Source organism: Mixophyes fleayi, chromosome 9, assembly GCF_038048845.1.
Source record: "Mixophyes fleayi isolate aMixFle1 chromosome 9, aMixFle1.hap1, whole genome shotgun sequence".
NCBI classification, from domain to species: Eukaryota; Metazoa; Chordata; class Amphibia; order Anura; family Limnodynastidae; genus Mixophyes; species Mixophyes fleayi.
The window spans coordinates 93884857-93904908 of NC_134410.1; the positions used below are offsets into that span (position 1 = coordinate 93884857).

Genomic DNA, 20052 nt, shown 5'->3' on the forward strand with positions numbered 1-20052 from the left:
AACCCTGTCTATTTACAGACTCCCTGTCCTAAGATAAGGGAAGCAGGCAATAGTGTTATCAATGCTGCACATGATACTGATTTGGGTAAAATACATATTCAATCTGTGCCAGCTATGGCTATTATTGAGTCGGATGTGTTCAGAATTAACCAAGTGTGTCCACAAGTAATGTGTACTGAAGCAAGGGCAACGTGTGACTGGTAGGAAGGGCAGAGGAAAATGTTTTATCCATCTATGCTGGAACCAGCATTGTCCAACACTGTAGTGGATAAAGGGGGTCCCACTTACCGGAGCTTAAGAGGGAGAAGGTGGGTAGCTTAGCTAGTTCTCTATAGGTTCTGGTAAAGAGATGCGAGAGGATCACAGGCAAATGGGGCTCAACTTCAACCTTTGTATACTGAGAAATAGGGAGAAGGAATAGTGAGGCAGAATGTGGAGGAGCAGCTTAACAGGCAGGTAGTACTAAGGGCTAGTATGTACCCCTCTGCACCAAAATTAGTGGGTTCCTCAATACCTGAGTCTAGGGGAAAGGAAGTTGCTTTCACACTTAGACCCCAAGAAGAGACCCAGCTAGGGATAGAGACGAGATTATTGCGGGAGATTACCTCCAGGCTTAACCCTGTTCCTACAAAGGAAAGTCTAAAACAGGTATTGTGTCAAAGGGACAAGAATCAGACGGATTGGGAGACAGGACACTGAGATGGTATATTGTGTGTTGCCCCCGAATTTACAGAGACCACTGTTGCAATGCTGGATAACAATGTGGCCTCAGGGAGCTTTCAGGAGGGAACACAGGGTGTGTGGGAAATCCAGGAATCTATGGGTAAAATGCCAGTTAGGAACCATACCCCAATTCATCCCCCTCAACAGGCAGACCTCAGTCTCAGCCCCATATCTCTGCTATGCAACACAGGAAAGAGGGCATCATGGTAACACAAACAGACTGTCACAACAAAAGCATTGGGTTAGGTGAGCAGGGAACAATCATCATGTAGGTAACAATTTCCCTGCCAGAACGGGGAGGTGTTATTTGCAAGCTAATTTTTAGGCATATAAATCTGCAAATTTGTGTTTGTGAATTAATGGACAGCTTATCAATGATGATTGATTTCCCAAAAGACTGACAATTTCTTGTAAATGGTCTCATCTTTTTAAATGAACTATTACACCTTTCCCAACCTCCAGGGGGTTGCGATCTCCAGAGGGGGCCTGTGACACGGTTAACAACCACAATTTTGCATCTTGCCTGCTTTAATATACAATTCTAACATGTGACCTAACTTTCCTGTGGAGTATCATACAGACCCAATTTTATTAATAATAAATCCAATATAAATTTACAAATGTATAGATACCAAACAGCATAGGTCTATTGTATCAGCTGAGTTGATACTGATTTCCTCACCTTCTCTGCCTGACAGACAGCTTTATTTGATGTAGGGGCTGCCCTTCATCGTACCATTTATGAATATGGGGGCCAGAATATAGTTTATCCGATGAGGTCTTTGAAGCTGTTCACTTCCCTAAAGGTAACAAATGTTATCTAGTAACACAGGGGTGTGCAGAGCCACGGAATAAACACAGGCCATTTGAGGGTAGGGCTCTGCTTTGAAGTCATTTGCATTTAACTTTCAGAGAAAAAATAAATTATAAATCGATTCATCTTATACACAGTATTTGCAATGCAGTTATGATTAGTGTCATGTGCAAGATCATTTTTAGGCATATAAATCTGGAGATATGTGTTTGTGAATTAATTCTTAGAAATAGTGTGACATGGTTCAGAGGAGCTGTTTAAATTGATGTGTTTGATTATGTTAAACTATCCAGAGGGTGGTGGTAGATAAGAGCCTAGATCCATTGTAGCACCATGTTTCATTTATGGCAGGTCGCAAAAGTGGAAGCCTTGGAAAATATCTCTTTCAGGACAGTGAAATCTAACAACCATCTGGGAAACCCAGACATGCTGACTGCACAAACAGGGTTATAGTAGAATGAAAAATTTATGCTGAAAATATATCATTTTCTCCAATATCATACTGACCAGGGGCATGTGTGGAATGCAGATGAAGGGAAACTTATAACATGTTGTGTGGAGGCAAAATCATGTTTGTATGCCATACTGGTTAAAAGTTAGGACAGGATAAATAAATCCTGACTAGAAAAGGTCTTTTGTCAACAGGAGTCATAAAACTCTAATTGTCATTCACAAAGACCGTTTAGTTCTAACATCAAAGGAAGGGGGGCCGTGGGCCCTGCAGCTTGGTTTTAAAACTGCACTGTGACGCTAAGTTTTTGTTCACTTTTGGGAGTCAATCTGATATTGAAGAGTGTCCCATTTTCCTTCTTGTCCCAACTCCAGAAATTTGAATATATGTGAGTTATCAATTCTGTGTTTTATCCTTTTTATTTTATAAGAAACAATTGAATTATATTTGTATGTCATTTTATTAACTGTTTTATCTTAACCATTGTGGATGTATTTTCCATATTAAATTACACTTAATAAGTTCAAGTTTCTGTGTTCTTACGAATTCACGCAATAGCTTGGTCGATAGCTTGGTCAAAACGCTACATAATTGAAAACCCGGGAAGAACATTGTCATCATTGTTAACTCTGATTAAAGTGAATTGTGCTAGATTAGTTATAAGGGGGAAGCAAAGGCTTCCTAAATAATAGTGTCAGCTCTTCATAAAAAACCTTGGTGGTGGCATAGTTGGTACGGCAAAGCTAGTGTGTGGCATAGATAGGGAAGAATTTAATCATTTTAGACAGACCAGGTGGTTGTTTTTGGTTAACCCTTTGTCACACACACGTCACGCAGGCTCAGGTGAGTGTTGTTCGTGACAAATAGGCTTTAGTCCCTACAATTATGTTATTGGTTAATCCTTATAGCTGTAAATCATCTATATTCACTACAATCATTTTCCCACCCACCAACAGAAGTTACCTACCTGACATTTCTATTTCTGTTGACAACATGACCATAAATCTCACTCCGCAAGCTCGCTGTGATCCTTGTCTCTCAACTATCCTTTGTTCCCCACATAGACTCTATATTTAAATCATATTACATACATCTAAAAAAACATCTCCAGAGTACGCATATATCTTACACAAGACACTGCTAAAACTTTTATTCATGCACTCATCATCTCCCGCGTTAACTATTGCAATTCCCTTGTTACTGGTCTTCCTCTAAACAGACTCAAACCCTTACGATCTACGAGCGTATTTTGCACGCAGCGGCCAGACTGATTTTCCTTGCAAATTGTTCTTACTCTGCTGAGTCACTCTGTCAGTCTCTACATTGGTTGCCTATTTTTTACAGAATCCAATATAAAATTCTTCTATTAATATAAAAGGCCATCAACAAAACTGCACTAACATACATCTCACTTTTCTCAAATATCTTGACAGCTCCGTTCTGCACAAGATCTGCGTCTCTCATCCACTCTCATTGCATCCTCCCATTCCCGTTTACAGGACTTTTTTTGAACTGGACCTAGTCTGTGGAATTCCCTACCTTGCACAAAAAGACTTTTCTCTGGTCTACAAACTTTCAAGTATTCTCTGAAAACCCACCTCTTCAGGCAAGCTTATAATATTCCTCAACCACCCTCTTAACCTCACTATGTTACCTTATTACCACCCTTTACACCATTCACACAAGACAACAACACTCTGACCCCAGACCAACATTGCTGTGTGACTGGATCACAAAGCATACAAATCATTTTTTACCTTTGAAAACTAGCTGGACCAATATACAGTATGTAGATTCAACCTCATGTATCCGACTCCCATTGACCTATAGATTGTAAGCTTGATGCAGGGCCCTCTTACCTCTTTGTCTGTTTTACCCAGTATTGTTTATTACTGTGTTTGTAAAGCGCACAGAATTTGCTGACGCTATATAAATAAATGTTGATGATGAGTGACCCATTTCCCTTTCCTGTAACACCCCCCTCACTTTTGTAGTATCACATTTTTCCTATTCACCTCTGTAGCAAAACATTTTCACCTTTACCCCTGTAGTAACACAACACCCCCCCTTCCACTCCCATCTCTGTACTAACACATCCCCCTCTCATCTCTGTGGTAAAACATTCCCCCTTCACCTCTGTAGTTACACATTCCCACACTCACCTCTGTAGTAGCACATCCCCCCTCTGTAGTAAAACATTCGCCTCCACATAGCAATCAGATACTAGCTATAATTTTTCTAGTATATTTTAGAAAATGATAGCTAGAAACTGATTAGTTTCTATGGGTAACACCTCCACTTTTCCTTTTCAGAAACTTTAGTAAATCTACCCCTTGCTGTCCACTGGTCATGCATCGCTGCATTACATTGATCATAGTTAATTGATGACTGCTTGTTATGGGTTACTGCACATATATACTTTGCACTTTGTTAGTAGATAATCTTCACTCTGTTGATGAACACCTTGTAACATACATTTTAGAGTGAAATAGCCAATGTACAGTCTAAATGGATATTTTTTTACCTTCAGTTAATTTTAGATCAAAAGTAAAAACTACATTGTTGTGCTAGCACACAAATCTGTTTAGTCATATTAGGGCAACATAAAAAAACCTCAAAGTTTGGATGCCTAATAACATTAACATCCATTCTATGTTTCCCTGTTTTAGGACTACGCAGATCCAATCTCCAAGAAGTAATGACTGAGCTGAAAAATTCCATTCCGCGTGCTGCCCTCCTCGGATTTCCAGTTTTCTGCATTGTGCTTTGTGTACTTTGTTTTTGCACGTATGTAGAATACCTCTAATCTACTATGACATTCAATTAGAGATGGGCATCGATGAGTGACGTAGATGTGGTAACCATGCATGTGGCCCAGAACCTCATATGTGAGTTAAGTGCATGGAGGTACATGTAAGGATAACTCCTCCTCTGTTTTATTTTGAGACGCTGAGCTCTGCTTGCTTGCTGTTAGGGGGAAGTGAATGTGGGAAGCTAGATAAGATTAGCTTAGACAACTTAGACAGATAAGGCCTGCATGGCACGGGATCAGCATGCTAGTTCAGGCCAATTTGAGCAGCCGTATGTAACACACAGAGCTTGGAGAAGAAGCTAATCATCAGAAATTTGCAGATACAGACCTGCCGAAGAGAACAGATCCGTTTTGTGTACCTGATCTCGTTACCCGGTGCATGTCTGCAGGAACTGATTGGCTTCCCTTTCTGTTGCTACTCTGTAAGCTGCTACATGTGACTGCTTCGGTTACCCTGTACAGCCATACTAATCATTTTGAAGTCAGACCATAAGAAAGGAGCAGTGTAGCTCTTAGCTATTGTCCAAGGAAGAATAAGTAATAAGAAAGGAATGCCCCCCTTTTATTTTCAGGGCCTCATAAGATAAAATAACAAAAGATGAAGGGAAAAGCTTAGGGTAGGTTAACAGGTAGTGAATAAAAAATAAGAGGGGGAAGAAAACAGAAGCCAGCTGTGAGGGAAAGTTAGAGAGACAAAGCCCTAAGGTGAAAAGGAACATTTTTGAGAGGGGAACAGAAAGAGAGCTGGAAGAAAGAAGAGAAAGCAAGGAAATAATAGAGGGGAGATAACAGGTCTGGTGGGGTATGGAAAGAATCTGGGGGGAGGGATGCCCTGGTAAAGAAAACAGGAAGCTGTGTACAGAAAAATGATGGGTGACAGGTAAAAGTGGTGGAGAGAAGACATAAGTATTTATTATGGAGTAATCTGCCACAGTGATTATGTTGTGAGATGACTACACACAGTATATCTGTTTCACTAACTTTTATTCTGTAGATAAAAATGTTGTTGATTTATGCAAACTCATACATTCCAGCTCAGCAATGAAATACTATACTTTAAAAGTATATACAAGAACATCTTATACTAAAATATTGTCAAGGACATTTTCATAGGACACAAGTTGTCTTTTTTTGTTTAGTTATCTCTGTGAATCAAGGTTAACATTCCAGCAAGTAGAGGACATTGACAATCCTTAAAATGCAAACCAATGTTTATAAATAAATAATTATTTGATTTAATTCTACAACAATAAATGCAAGTGTAAACATAAATATAATTCATCCTGCCCCCTCTCCTTCATCACACTGTGCCATCCTGACCCCCCTCTCTTTCATCACTGTGTCATGCTGCGTCCTCCTCTCCTTGATCACTATGCCATCCTACCCTTCTCTCCATCACTGTGCCATGCTGCCCCCCTTCATCACACTGTGGCATCCTGCCACCCCTCTCCTTCATCACTGTGCCATCCTGCCCCCCCCCTCATTTTCATCACTGTGTCATGCTGCTCCCTCCTCTCCTTCATCACTGTGCCATCCTAACCCCCCTCCATCACTGTGCCATGCTGCTCCCCCCATCACACTGTGCCATCCTGCCACCCCTCTCCTTCATCACTGTGCCATCCTACCCCCCCCTCCATCACTGTGCCATCCTGTCTCCCCCCTCTCCATAACTGTGCCATGCTGTTTCCCCCCCTCTCCTTCATCACTGTGCCATAGTGCCCCCCCCCCCTCGTCTCCTTCATCACTCAGTGCCTTTGTTTTCCTCCCCTTGCCTCCGTTCCATTTACTTACCTTTGTATTGGCTTCTTTCATCTCCTCTCTTCTGTCTTCTTGCTTTCTCTTCTCTGCGCCGCTCCTCACTGAACATCATCATGCCCGACAATCAGTGCAAACAAGCAGAGAGGAGGGAAGAGGGACGCGTGAGTATTTTTTTTTTCAGTATGTATAAATTGCAATAAAATAATCACAGCTATTGTTTTCTATGTAAATTCTCTCTTTCACCCCAACACTCTAGTCACTGCATGCAATTTTCGTAGCACAACCTTGCAACTAGCGTCCTCTTCACACGCTCTCTCTTCTAAAATGGCAGATGAGAACATGAGGGAGAACTCTTATGAAGATATTGGTCCAAAACCTGCGAGATCTGACATTTTCCTGGAAATCACGTTTTTCGTCGTTTTCAGATCCGATTTTGGCGAGAGAAACAAATTCATGACTCTGTTTCACTCAGAACTCCAAAACTCTAATCTGTTGGATTTTACTTAATCTGAACCGCTCATCTCTAATTATTAGAATCTAATAGAGATAAAGATATCTCTATCATGTAAGACAAATTGGTTTTCCCACATTAGCTTCTTCTGATTGGCTGTTAACAAAATGACCACACCAGGATATTTTAAGACATTCATTTGCGCCATAGCTACATTAGAAATAAGTTGTGTCAGTCTATTAGTGCTTTATTAAAAATTTCCCTGTGGACTTCTTCAAAAAAGAAAACTGCAATTGGATTTAGGAGCTTTCTCTTGCTACGCCCTATACAAGAAAAGGGTTACAATCTTTAATAACACTTTTAGCCCATGTAACAAATATTGAGACCATACCTGTAGCACCACAATACCTATGCAGTTATTGCAATCTCAGGATGATGATATTAGATGAAAATCATAAAAAAATGATAAAACATCATTTTATATCTCTGGTTTTAATTTTGTTTTTAGGTTTTCTGAAATATTTTTTATGCATGAGTTAATGTTTATTAATTGATTTTTTATTTGTGAAATTGAAAGTCCAAAGCTCACATCTGAGCATATCTGCAGTGACTATTCTGGTGAAGCGGTAAGTCAACCATTACAGCAGTATTACTTGGCTGCTCCAGCAACTTTTTTTGTTAGCTGTGGCAGTAATGAAAGGTCTGTTTTGTCTTTGGGGTGGGGGACACACAGAATTCATGAAGAACAAAAACATTTTGGCCCGATTCAGAGTGGAACTCAAGCATCAGCGTAACTTGTGATTGGAAAACTTGTACTGAAGTATATGCATATGTATGCCGCATTCAGAGTTAAAGATGTGTCCAGGTCTGAATGAGTAGCAGATGCAGACACACCCCTCAGATATTTCTGCCCAACTTGCGTCAAAAGACGTTTATGTTATATATTACAAAACGCCATTGCTATGAAGCGTCATTTAAATCTGAATAACCTAGCTAATACAGCAGTAACAACTTCCTGCCATGCGTACAAAAAATTTATTTTTTTAATCTTTGCCACAATACGCTCTGCAAATCCTAATCGTCTGATCATTTGCACACCTATAATTACAAGTGGTTTGCTATTTCAGCTGTTTGCCACCATTATCAATTACTTACATCTGCCACTGACCACCTGCGAATTAAGCCATTTTTCAGTTATATCTGCAACTAAGTCCCAGTCTGAATCCATATGCAATTGCTTGAACACGCATTGCCTACGTTTGAATACCCATTCATGCGTAAGGAGTTGCAAGTGTCAAAAGCCGTAGTTCTACATTGACTTTCTGAGCATGCACAGTGTGAAAAAATCGCAAAGATATGCTACGCAAACAGATGCACATCTGTCAGAATCAGACCCTTTATGCAGATAATACCTGGGTAAGAACCGAACCCAAGGCCCCAGCACTCCAATGTAACCACTTCGCCACCGATGCCAGTTGCAGGTGTAAGTTTTAAACCATTTCAAAGGTACTGGTGTCTGCCTTTTATTTTTCCCTCTTTATTATTCCTAGTTTTTCCTCATATTTTATCCCAGTATTAAAAAGCTGTCAATGGATGTTTTGATCCTTCATTGTGCTGTTGATTCCTGGTTTTGCTCAAGGATAACATCAGTCTCTAAAAAACAAATAAAACAATCATGGAAATAAGCATTATTTTTCCATTTGTCCTTTTGTTCCTTTTAATGGTGAGGCATTTTTCTTATACCTGGAATATTAGGCACATATACTGTGTATATATATAAAGTTTATAATGTTATTTACTGTAAAATATATACAAGTTCAAATCATTCCATTAGTTTCCAAGTGTTTGATAACAATGTAGTTGTGAATAATGTATAATAAGTAGTTTAACGTTCTGTTTCTTTTTAATCCTACATCAAAATGGGTTGGTCTCTTCTAGATTTAGGTGGAGCCAGGAAAATAGAAATGTTCCCAGGTAATATATAGTGCAACTCCTCTTTTTCCCCTGTGTATTTTTTCCTTTCGCTAGCTAATGATATATAGGACAGGTAGTGAGTTTTTAATTTTCTGGATGTAGGGGCATATCTGCTTCTCTGGTCCTAACAATGCACCTCTGATGCTGTAAGTCATGGATCAGAGCTGGCTACTCAGGGACCGCTAGTTGCTACCTTGCAATGTGGTGCAAAGACTGGAACTTTGAAAACTCAAGCTTAAAATGTGGGCTCACATGCAACATCCAGGGTTAAAGTATGCTAACATAAAGAGGACCAGACAGAGGAAGCCCTCAGAACCTATGTATCAGTGTTCCTTGTTCCTTAGAAAGGGCTGCTGGCCACTTGCAGTGAGAAACAGCACAGAGCAACCGGATATTTGACAGAAGTATGAAATCTGAGTCTGCTGAGCGATGCTTTGTTTTCTGGATTTTTAATTTGTTAGCTATTTAGTTATACTCTTCCATCTCAGTGTAACAGATACTGGATTACTATTACTAACCTTGATTAGCGCTGGCTTACCTGAGGTGCGGAGTCTAACGATCTCCCCGGTGTTCACCAAGAACCGCCGCAAGGCGGGGTGGGCTTCGCTGCCAGGAGTTGCAGGTCGCTGTCCTCAGGTTCGCCCCAAGATGTAGTGCAGCAGAGTGGAGCAGAAGGTGCGGAGTCAATCAAGCCGGGTCGGTACACAGGAATGGAGGCAGGCAGAATCAGGAGGCAACTCAGAGTCCATAAAGCCGGGATCGGTATACAGGGGTTGGAGAGCCAGGATAGTCTAACAAGCAGAGATCAGAACACAGGAAGACACAGGAGACTGGAAGACTCAGCAATCCATGAAGCACAGGAGCCAGGAACAGGTAAGTGGTAACTTGTTGCTCTGACAAGGCTGCAGTGTCCAGGTGAGCTTAATATAGTCTGGATAGTAAAAGCCGCCTCCCAGCCACGATCATGTGACCACCCAAACCAGGAAGTGCTGCTGTACACAGAGACAGGAAAATCAGCAGCATGAAAGCAAGTAAGTTTGTGACAGTACAACCTCCCTTAAGGATGGAATCTGGACACCTAACAGGGTTTTAGGGGAAATTTTTTATGGAACAGTTTGAGTAGACGGGGAGCGTGCAGATCAGTGGCTTTTACCCAGGAGTGCTCCTCAGAGCCATAACCCTTCCAATCCACCAAGAACTGTATGGAACCTTGAACTTTGTGAGAATCCAGAATAGTCTTAATCTCATATTCCACTTGATCCTGGTCCACAATAGGAGGAGGAACTCTTGATGGAGAGGAGAATTTGTTGGTTACCATTGGTTTTAACAAGGAGACATGAAAGACATTTGGAATGCGTAAGGAAGGAGGCAGACTCAATCTGAAAGCTACCGGATTGATGACCTCATAAATAGCGAATGGGCCAATGAACTTGGGAGCAAATTTCTTACTGGGAACCTTTAAACAAATGTTTTGAGTGGATAGCCATACCCTGTCACCAATAGAAAAGCTTGGGCTTACTCTCCTCCTATCATAAGATTTCTTGGAACGAATGGTTGCGCTCTTTAAATTCCTCTTGGATTGTTCCCAAATAGAAGAGAAGTTACGAAACAATGAGTCCACTGCCGGAACTTCGGAAGGTGTAATTTGAGAGAAGGTGGGTAGTCTAGGATGGCAGCCATAAAGAACAAAAAAGGGGGAGTTAGAGATGGCCTCATGAAAATGATTGTTATGGGCGAACTCGGCCCAAGGGAGAAGATCCACCCAGTTATCTTGATTACTTGAGATAAATATTCTTAAGAATATTTCTAATTCTTGGTTGGTTCTCTCCGTAGACCCATTGGACTGGGGATGATATGCGGAGGTAAAATCAAGCTTATTTCCGGACTTACTGCAGAAGGACCTCCAAAATTTTGATATGAACTGTGATCCACGATCGGAAACAATATGTTGAGTACAGCCATGGAGGCGAAATATTTCTTTAATAAAAATATCGGCTAAGGAAGAGGAAGATGGAAGACCTTTAAGAGCAATAAAGTGGGCTGTTTTAGAGAAGCGATCCGTGACCACTAGCACCACAGTACAGGATTTGGAAGGTGGAAGGTCTGTGATAAAGTCCATCGAGATCTGTGACCATGGGTATTCAGGAATGGGTAATGGGAGCAAACATCAATAAGGTCTTTTCCTAGAGGTCTTGTGTTGAGCACATTTGGAACAAGCATAAACAAATCTCTTCACATCTTCCAGTAAAGAAGGCCACCAGTAACTTCGGGACAAGTCCCAGGTTTTGCGGATGCCGGCATTCCCAGCGAAGAGAGAGCGATGAGCCCAGCTGAGCAGTTGAGTGCGTAGACGTGGCAAGATGAATGTTTTGCCCGGAGGGCAACCCTTGTTAAGGTGTGTAGTTGCCAAAACTCGACAGGGGTCTACAATGAATTTATTGTCCTCCAAAGGTTCCATATCAGCTGGATCAAAAGAGCGAGATAAGACATCCGCCTTCATGTTCTTGGATCCAGAGTGAAAGGTGATGTTAAAATCAAAACGTGAGAAGAATAAGGACCACCTTGCTTGTCGAGGGTTTAGACAGCGGGCAGTACATAAGTATAGTAAATTCTTGTGATCGGTATATATGGTGATTGGAAATCGTGCCCCTTCTAGTAGATGTCTCCATTCGGAGAGAGCCAACTTGATGGCCAGGAGCTCCTTGTCGCCAATCCCATAATTCCTTTCCGCAGGTAACAAGCGACGGGAAAAGAATCCGCAAGGATGAAGTTTGCCGGAAGGGCTCCGTTGTGAAAGTACGGCTCCAGTACCAACGGAAGACGCATCTACCTCCAGGATAAAAGGACGTGAACAATCAGGCTGTTGCAGAATGGGTGCAGATGAGAAGAGAGACTTTAATGATATGAAGGCTTGGATAGCCTCAGTGGACCATACGCTAGCATCAGTAGATTTACAGGTCAATGCAGTGATGAGAGCCACCAGAGAAGAATAACCTTTGATGAACTGACGATAGTAATTGGGAAATCCTAGGAAGCGTTGGGTAGCCTTAAGACCTGAAGGTTGAGGCCAGTCAAGTATGGCTTTCAGTTTGGTGGGATCCATCTGCAGTCTGGTGCCAGAAATAATATATCCCAGGAAAGGAATTTGTCTCTGCTCGAAGGTGCATTCCTCTAATTTGCAGACTAGATGATTTTTTCGAATACGAGAGAGAACCTCTAATACATGACTGCGATGAGATACTAGATCTTGAGAAAAGATGAGGATGTCGTCCAAGTAGATGACTACAGATTGATACAGGAGATCTTGAAAGAGCTCATTCATAAAGCCCTGAAAGATAGCCGGGGCATTACATAACCCGAAGGGCATGACCAGGTATTCAAAGTGGCCGTCTCGGGTGTTGAACGCTGTTTTCCATTCATCCCCCTCCTTAATGCGTATGAGGTTATACGCTCCTCTAAGATCTAGTTTATAGAAGATGGTGGCACCCTTAATATGGTCGAACAATTCAGAAATCAATGGCAGAGGATACCGATTTTTAATGGCAATAGCATTCAGGCCTCTGTAATCTATGCAAGGGCGGAGACCCCCATCTTTCTTTTTTACGAAGAAGAAGCCAGCCCCAGCTGGGGAGGCAGACTTGCGGATGAAGCCCCTTTTTAGATTTTCTTGGACGTACTCCTCCATAGCCTTAGACTCCGGAAGAGAAAGGGGGTAAACACGGCCCCTGGGAATAGGTTTACCAGTTATAAGATCAATGCCACAATCCCAGATTCTGTGAGGAGGGAGTCTTGTGGCCTCTTGTTGACAAAAAACGTCAGAGAAGGGTTGGTATAGTTCAGGCAGAAGAGACACTGGAAATGTTTAGGAACATCTGGGAATGTCTGGAGGGACCACCTTCTGAAGACAATGAGAGAAGCAAAACTGTCCCCAGGACAATATGTGACCTGATTTCCAGTCTAGGGTGGGAGAATGGAGACGAAGCCATGGAAGTCCTAGGATGACTGGGTTGGTAGATTTCTGAATTACCAGAAAGAAAATCTTTTCCCGATGAAGCGCTCCGACCTGGACAAGGAGAGGAATGGTGCGTACCAGGATGGACCCCTCAGGAATTCTTCTCCCATCAATGGCCAGCAGTGAGATGGGTTGTTCCAATGCTTGTGTGGGAATGGAGAATTGTTTGACTACTGCGGCTGAGATGATATTTCCTGCGGCTCCGGAGTCAAGAAGTGCAGACTGCGGGAAAGTATTATGTCCTAACTGAAGGGAAATAGGAATAGTAAGGCAATCATTACTACAAGGAACTGACTGACACTGAGAGAAGAGGCCCAACGATACAGCTCCCGAACTCGTTAGGCCCTGTCGTTTCCCGGACGTTTGGGACAAGAACTTAGAAGATGGCCACCTTCTCCACAATACAGACACAATTTGTTCCGAAATCTCCTCTCCCTCTCCTCGCCGACAGGCGGGTCCTCCCCAGTTGCATAGGTTCTTCGGGAGGAAGAACAGGTGTTTGGAAGTTGGGGGCCAAGCGAATCATACTGCACCGAGATTGTTCTTTCTCTGAACTACGCTCCTTGAAACGCAAATCAAAATTGACACAGAGGGAGATGATATCATCCAGAGACGTAGGGAGTTCCCGAGATACCAGCTCGTTTTTTATCGGTCTGAAAGGCCCTGCCAGAACGTAGCCACTAGAGCCTCCTCATTCCAGCGAAGTTCAGAGGCCATTGTTCTGAAGTGGACTGCATACTGTCTCACAGACTGGTTTCCTTGGCGAAGACTTAATAAGCCGGTAGCGGCATTAGATACCCTTCCTGGCTCGTCAAATATCTTCTTGAAAGTGGACAAAAAGGTGTTGAAGTTATACAGAATGGGATCATTCCTCTCCCATAAAGGGGAAGCCCATGCTAACGCTTGACCGGAATATAGTAAAATCACATAGGCCAATTTAGTTTTTTCGGAAGGGAAGTTCCCTGGCAACAGCTCAAATTGTATGGAGAATTGATTTAAAAATCCTCTACAATATTTGGGGTCCCCATCGAACTTAGGTGGGTTAGGTATCCGTAACTGCGAGGAAGAAGCTGCCGCTACGGGCGGTGGTTCTGGGGCTGCAACTGCCAGCGCAGGTGGTCCGCTAGCCACCAAGGTGTTCTGGACAACATCCAACCGAGTAGATAAACTATTGAGGAAATTTAAAAGTTGCTCTTGGTTAGCCTCTTACTTATCCTTCCTTGCCACTAAATGCTCCAATAGATCTTTTGCCGCTGAATCCATGGTCAGAGCAAACTGTAACAGATACTGGATTACTATTACTAATGTTGATTAGCGCTGGCTTACCTGAGGTGCGGAGTCTAACGATCTCCCCGGTGTTCACCAAGAACCGCCGCAAGGCGGGGTGGGCTTCGCTGCCAGGAGTTGCAGGTCGCGGTTCTCAGGTTTGCCCCAAGATGTAGTGCAGCGGAAGGTGCGGAGTCAATCAAGCCGAGTCGGTACACGGGTCACAAGAGTAGAGGGATAGTCAGCAAGCACAGGGGTTGGAGAGCCAGGATAGTCTAACAAGCAGAGATCAGAACACAGGAAGACACAGGAGACTGGAAGACTCAGCAATCCATGAAGCACAGGGGCCAGGAACAGGTAAGTGGTAACTTGTTGCTCTGGCAAGGCTGCAGTGTCCAGGTGAGCTTAATATAGTCTGTGGATAGTAAAAGCCGCCTCCCAGCCACGATCATGTGACCACCCAAACCAGGAAGTGCTGCTGTACACAGAGACAGGAAAATCAGCAGCATGAAAGCAAGTAAGTTTGTGACACTCAGTAATATTGTAGTGGCTATTGAGTCTGTCTGCACTGTTCTAGATTTAAAGATATTCAATTAGTTTGTCCATGCAAGACATTTTTCGCATGGAGTCTGTAAATTTAATTCTCACTGCTATAAGTGAAGGGGATTTTCTCACATCCATAGATATTCAGGATAATTACTTCCATATCCTTATTGTAGTTCATCACCAGAGATTCTTTAGACTCTGTGTCATGGGACAATATTTACAGTTCACCTGTCTTCCCTTTGGTTTGGAAACATACCAGAGGACTTTCACCAAGGTATTAATTATGCTGGTAGCAGAATTACAGAAACGGGATCCCTCTCTGACCCTATCTTGTTGACAGGGAAATCATTGTTCAATCCAGGATATTTCACGTAATGGCCTTTCTCCAGGAACAATGCTGGATCATAAAATAGGCAAAGAGTCATCTTGTGCCATCACAGCAAATAAAGTTTTAGGGGGTTCAAATAAATACTATACAAAAACAAAGTATTTCTACAAAAGCATCCAGTCCTTGACATGTTAACTACAAGTTCAACATCAAATTAAAATATGAAGGTACCTACGCCTTCTAGGAATGCTTTCCTACACCACAGATGGCACATGGCATTTGGCAGAAAATTAAAGCTGATTTTCTCAGCCGAAAACAGGAGAGTGAACTCTGTCAGAACACCAAAGGGCTCAGATTTTCTCTTGCCAGAAAGTTCCTGGAACAGAGGGGACAAATGATCTGGTAATCCCATGAACCTTTCAATTGGCATATGTTTTCCCTCCATTTCCTCTGATTGCTCGCACCTTAAAAAGGTGTCCTAAGCAATCCTTCCATTCTGGCCACAATGCCTCTGATTTGCAGAAGCTTGAGAGATTCTTCAGGATCAACCATGGCCACTATCTCTTCAGCCATATCTCCTACAGCAAGGCCCAATTATTCATTCAAATCTAAAAGGACAATCTTTGATGGCATGGACATTGAGCGGTTACTGCTCAGAAATAAAGGAATTTCAGAAAAGGTGATTGACAAAGTTATATAGGCAAGAAAATAAATGCTCTCTAGTGTTCTATTTTAAAATTTCATCATGTGGTGTGAGCTTAAAGTGGACCCAGTATCTGCTGCTATCGTACATACTGTTTATTTTCTTCAGGATGGTCTTAGCAAAGGATTTTCCCTCACAACTCTAAGGTACAGGTATCTTGCTAGATATTAAGTTGGTTTCAGAAGACATTATCCTTTTTTTCAAGCAGTGAAGAATTTTTTTTCCTTGTATTTAGTCCTTAGAGGTACCATGATCTAGTACTAAGGACTAATCCATCTTTCCTACCCAAAATGGCATCACACTTTTCACATTAATCAAGAAATCATATTGTCATCCTTTTGTTTGCAACCAGCTTATAATAAAGAAATCACACATTAGGAAAACAGAACAACTCTTTGCAATCCCAACAAGACCCTGGAGAGGTTATACTCCATCCAAACAGACCACCTCAAAATGTATCACAGAAGTCATTACACAGGCATACAAGAAAAACGGGTATAAAATGGTGTGAAGATACCGGGTATATCTGGCCCAATGCTACCCACTTCACGCTGGCTGGCCACCCACGGGTGCCTTCCTATGCCAGGGAAGTCTACCCAGTACCTTCTAGGATTCGTATGGTCACTCAGGCAAATGTAATTATACAAATACAACAGTATATTTATTGTCATACAAACAACACTAGAATATTATGTACACACAGTAAATTAATGCCAGGCAGGTTTACCACATTATCTGTCCCTTACCCCAATAGCTTAAGGAGATATAGTCACCTGCTGTCCAGACCCATGGTCACGACCCATGGATCCCTCTCAGCTGCATATATAGACTCTAGTTAGAAAACGACAATTCAAAAACTAGATCTTGCACCTTCATGAATGAAATCCCAGAATGAACACCCTTCCCCCCTGGAGTTGTTCCTTATATCACAGGTCTAATTTCCACAGTCTTTCCCCTCCCTGGGCAAACCCCTGGGTCTATTCTACTTAACCATTGGTCAGTGCTGGACTAGGGGGGGGTTGGACAGGGGAGTGAAGATGAGCTGTCCTTCTAGAGAACCTCCCCTGTTAGATGGCCTGTCTGGACTAGCCTGGTGAGAACAATGGACACTAATTAGTTTTCCTACTCCAGCACATGGCAACCTGATCACAACCCACAATTACCCTGGCTTCACTTTAAAGACAATGAATAGCAACCTTACTGCAAGTCATCAATACACAATATACATATTTACACTGAACTACAATGTCCCCTTGGCCACATGTTATTGGACAATGCAGTTGTAGTCTGGTGAGTTGGGGAACAAAAGCATGGGCTATAAAAAGTACTTGCTATAATCCACATTATGTAAGAAATGAGAAACCCAATGGTCACAGGGTTATCACACTCATTTCATCACATATACTTCCCCCACTTTGTTGTACAGACGAAACGCGTCAGTAATTTAATAATTGATACACCTTACCATCTATATAGCGGAGACCATTTCTAAACATCAACTGTATTGCATACCCGGGAATCGTTCCATAGGAACTAATATTTGCTTGCTGAGGATCCGGACGAACATCATAAGGGTGCGCCGCAGACTAGGATCACCGACATCTGATATCCAGCGGGGAGTCCGAGAGTCAATTATTTCACAAGAACTATGTTTATGTCCACATATCGCTATTATCCTTGGAGGTATTTGTGGAAACTTTTCATGTGAGATAAATCTTTTTATCCCGGACATGACTGTTACATACAATATGTCAATTTATTAGTGTGGAAAGATTCCTCCTATACTTAAACCTTATGGCATGCAATCTCCAAAAGCCATTATTACTATCACTCCATCATTGTATCCAGCTGGCTATAGCCCTATATTTGTGGCTTACTATACTGAAAAATACTACAAGATCGATATCACCCGGGTGAACTCTCCCTTATGGTCTAATAATAGATGGACATATTATCTAATACATCATTATTGCATTGGGAGGCTCATACTATGCAATTGAGATGATTTGATGTTTTTGAGATTCATCTCCAATTGGTACAGAATACCATTCTACATGTGGTGTCTACTTGTCATGTTTACTATTTATTTTATTGATTGATACATTTTTGAACCTTTTTTAATAAATTGTTAGTTGTATTTTTCTACATGCCGGTTTGATTCTCTGTTACTATTTCTATTTGTTCTCTGGTGATATAATTGCGTTGGATTCTTTTTCTTTTGTACATTTTGTTGTGGGCTAGACCACGCTCATTTCCAGCTGCATATATTTCTACCAGGTCATTAATAGTGTTTACTATTGCAGCGCCTGAATATATTTTTTAATGTAAACTCTATTAACCTTATTTTTTCTAGAGATCAAGCAGTGGTCATGATCTGCTGAATGACCCCCAGGGCCATACACAACACAGGAATGTAAAACCACCTGTTATCCATATAAAAATACACTAATGTGGCAAAACTGAAAGATTACAAAATTTAGATCTTAAAGTATGTGTGCAGTTGTTTACTAATGGGTGCTTTTAATATAATTTTGACTAAACCCGCACTAAACTTTTCAAGAATATGATACACAGAAATTATAGCACAAAACAAAATAAATACAACATTGAATATTAGTTACTAGCAGTGCAATCCCTAATCTAACATTATACATTTATTACAGGATTGCCTTTGATTATCATGTGTGAAGAAGATAGCCACCTGACACCTGAGAACAGCATATCCACAGGAAAACTAAAAAAAGAATGTTAATAAATTCTAAAGAAGAGCACAGCTGAAGTTTTTGGAAAATTATTTAATACTTTAAGGCTCTATGGACTTTCATTTCATTTGTTAACTAAATAAACTTTTATTTATTAAAACAATTTGTAATTAATATTTCTTCATATTTGTGATAAAAAAATTAAGGGATTATATACTCTTTGGTATAAATTATGAAGAGCTTCATGACATCAACAATCTACAGGGTGAGAGTTTTAATAAAAGTCATGTAGGTAAATTCAAGCATACTTTCTAATTTACAGTACAATGTGATATTGTAATTGCCATGCCAAGACAACCTGGACAGGTGTGGATTGGTAATTTATAGTGGCCTGCAAAAAAAACTGCAAGTGGTCTCATGTAGGAACGACCAAGTCAATTGTAGGTTTGGCCATAACAAAAGTAGGCAGGATTAGCACATCGTTAGCCCTTGCCACATTGGTGGTCGATGAAGCCAATGCAACACGTAGTAGGCAGACTGAGCACACCTGTTGATGAAGTACACACACTGGTTACGGTTGGTGGTGCAACTCAATCCAGCAGCAGGGAATTCCCAGCGTTAGCATTAATGTGATAGTAGTTGAGTCTGGGAAGTGCTTGCTATTGTATAAATCCCAGCCACCATCACATATATCATTTTATTTGGTTCTCATCCCCATCAATCTCCAACTAATTCTAAAGTCTTACTAGCATTATAAAAGAAATAAAGACATTGGGCCTGATTCATTAAGGAAAGTAAGGTAAAAAATGAGTAGCAAAAAAGGTCCTTGTGCAATGCTGTTAATGTTTAATTTGATATTCACATTCAATCAGTCACATATGTTAGTACATATATGAAATGTTCTGAATTTAATTAAAAACAGAAAAAAATAAAAACATTAAGTGCTAGTTGTATACATATAATCACTTGGTGTTCATTGGAAATGGAGACATGTTCATAAGAATAAGATACAACAGTAATGCAATATCAGTATCGTAAACAAAGTAAACTACAGGCCTGCTTAAAGATAAATTAATTGATAATCAATCAGCAATTCATAAAACACCAAAGAGCATATCAAACACATACATGCAATCTCTATATATAGTAAGTGCTGGCCAGCACAATTCATATGTTGTATTTTAATAGTGGCCTGCAAAAAGCAAATATTGGATAGTCTGAAGTAAGTAAAGTCTAGTAGATGAAATATCAGAAATGGGCCAGGTGTAAATACTCAGTCCAAATATGTCCAGATGGCAACCACAAGAAATAAATTTCATTAAATGGAGTATTCCGGAGCAACAGTGGAATTGCACTAATTCAGTAGTGATAGAAGATTAAACCAGGTTCGGGATGCATAAAGCGGTGGCGGGACTAATGTTGAAGGAGACTTACGCTCCACAATCAGGGTTGGTTTCTCAGGTGGTCCGGTCTCTTTTCTGTGTCCCTCCATAGATGCTGGTCCGCCCAGAG

General features: G+C 41.3%; 1 long non-coding RNA gene across 3 annotated transcripts in view; it reads left to right on the forward strand.

Moving 5' to 3' along the window:
• Positions 1-18647, forward strand: part of LOC142101656 (uncharacterized) — a 43158-nt gene extending 24511 nt beyond the window's left edge. For all 3 annotated transcript variants that reach the window (XR_012679103.1, XR_012679104.1, XR_012679102.1), the window contains 2 exons: positions 4658-4775; positions 18502-18647. This is a non-coding gene — a long non-coding RNA (uncharacterized LOC142101656). The remainder of the gene's footprint in view (positions 1-4657; positions 4776-18501) is intronic.
• Positions 18648-20052: the final 1405 nt, after the last annotated feature.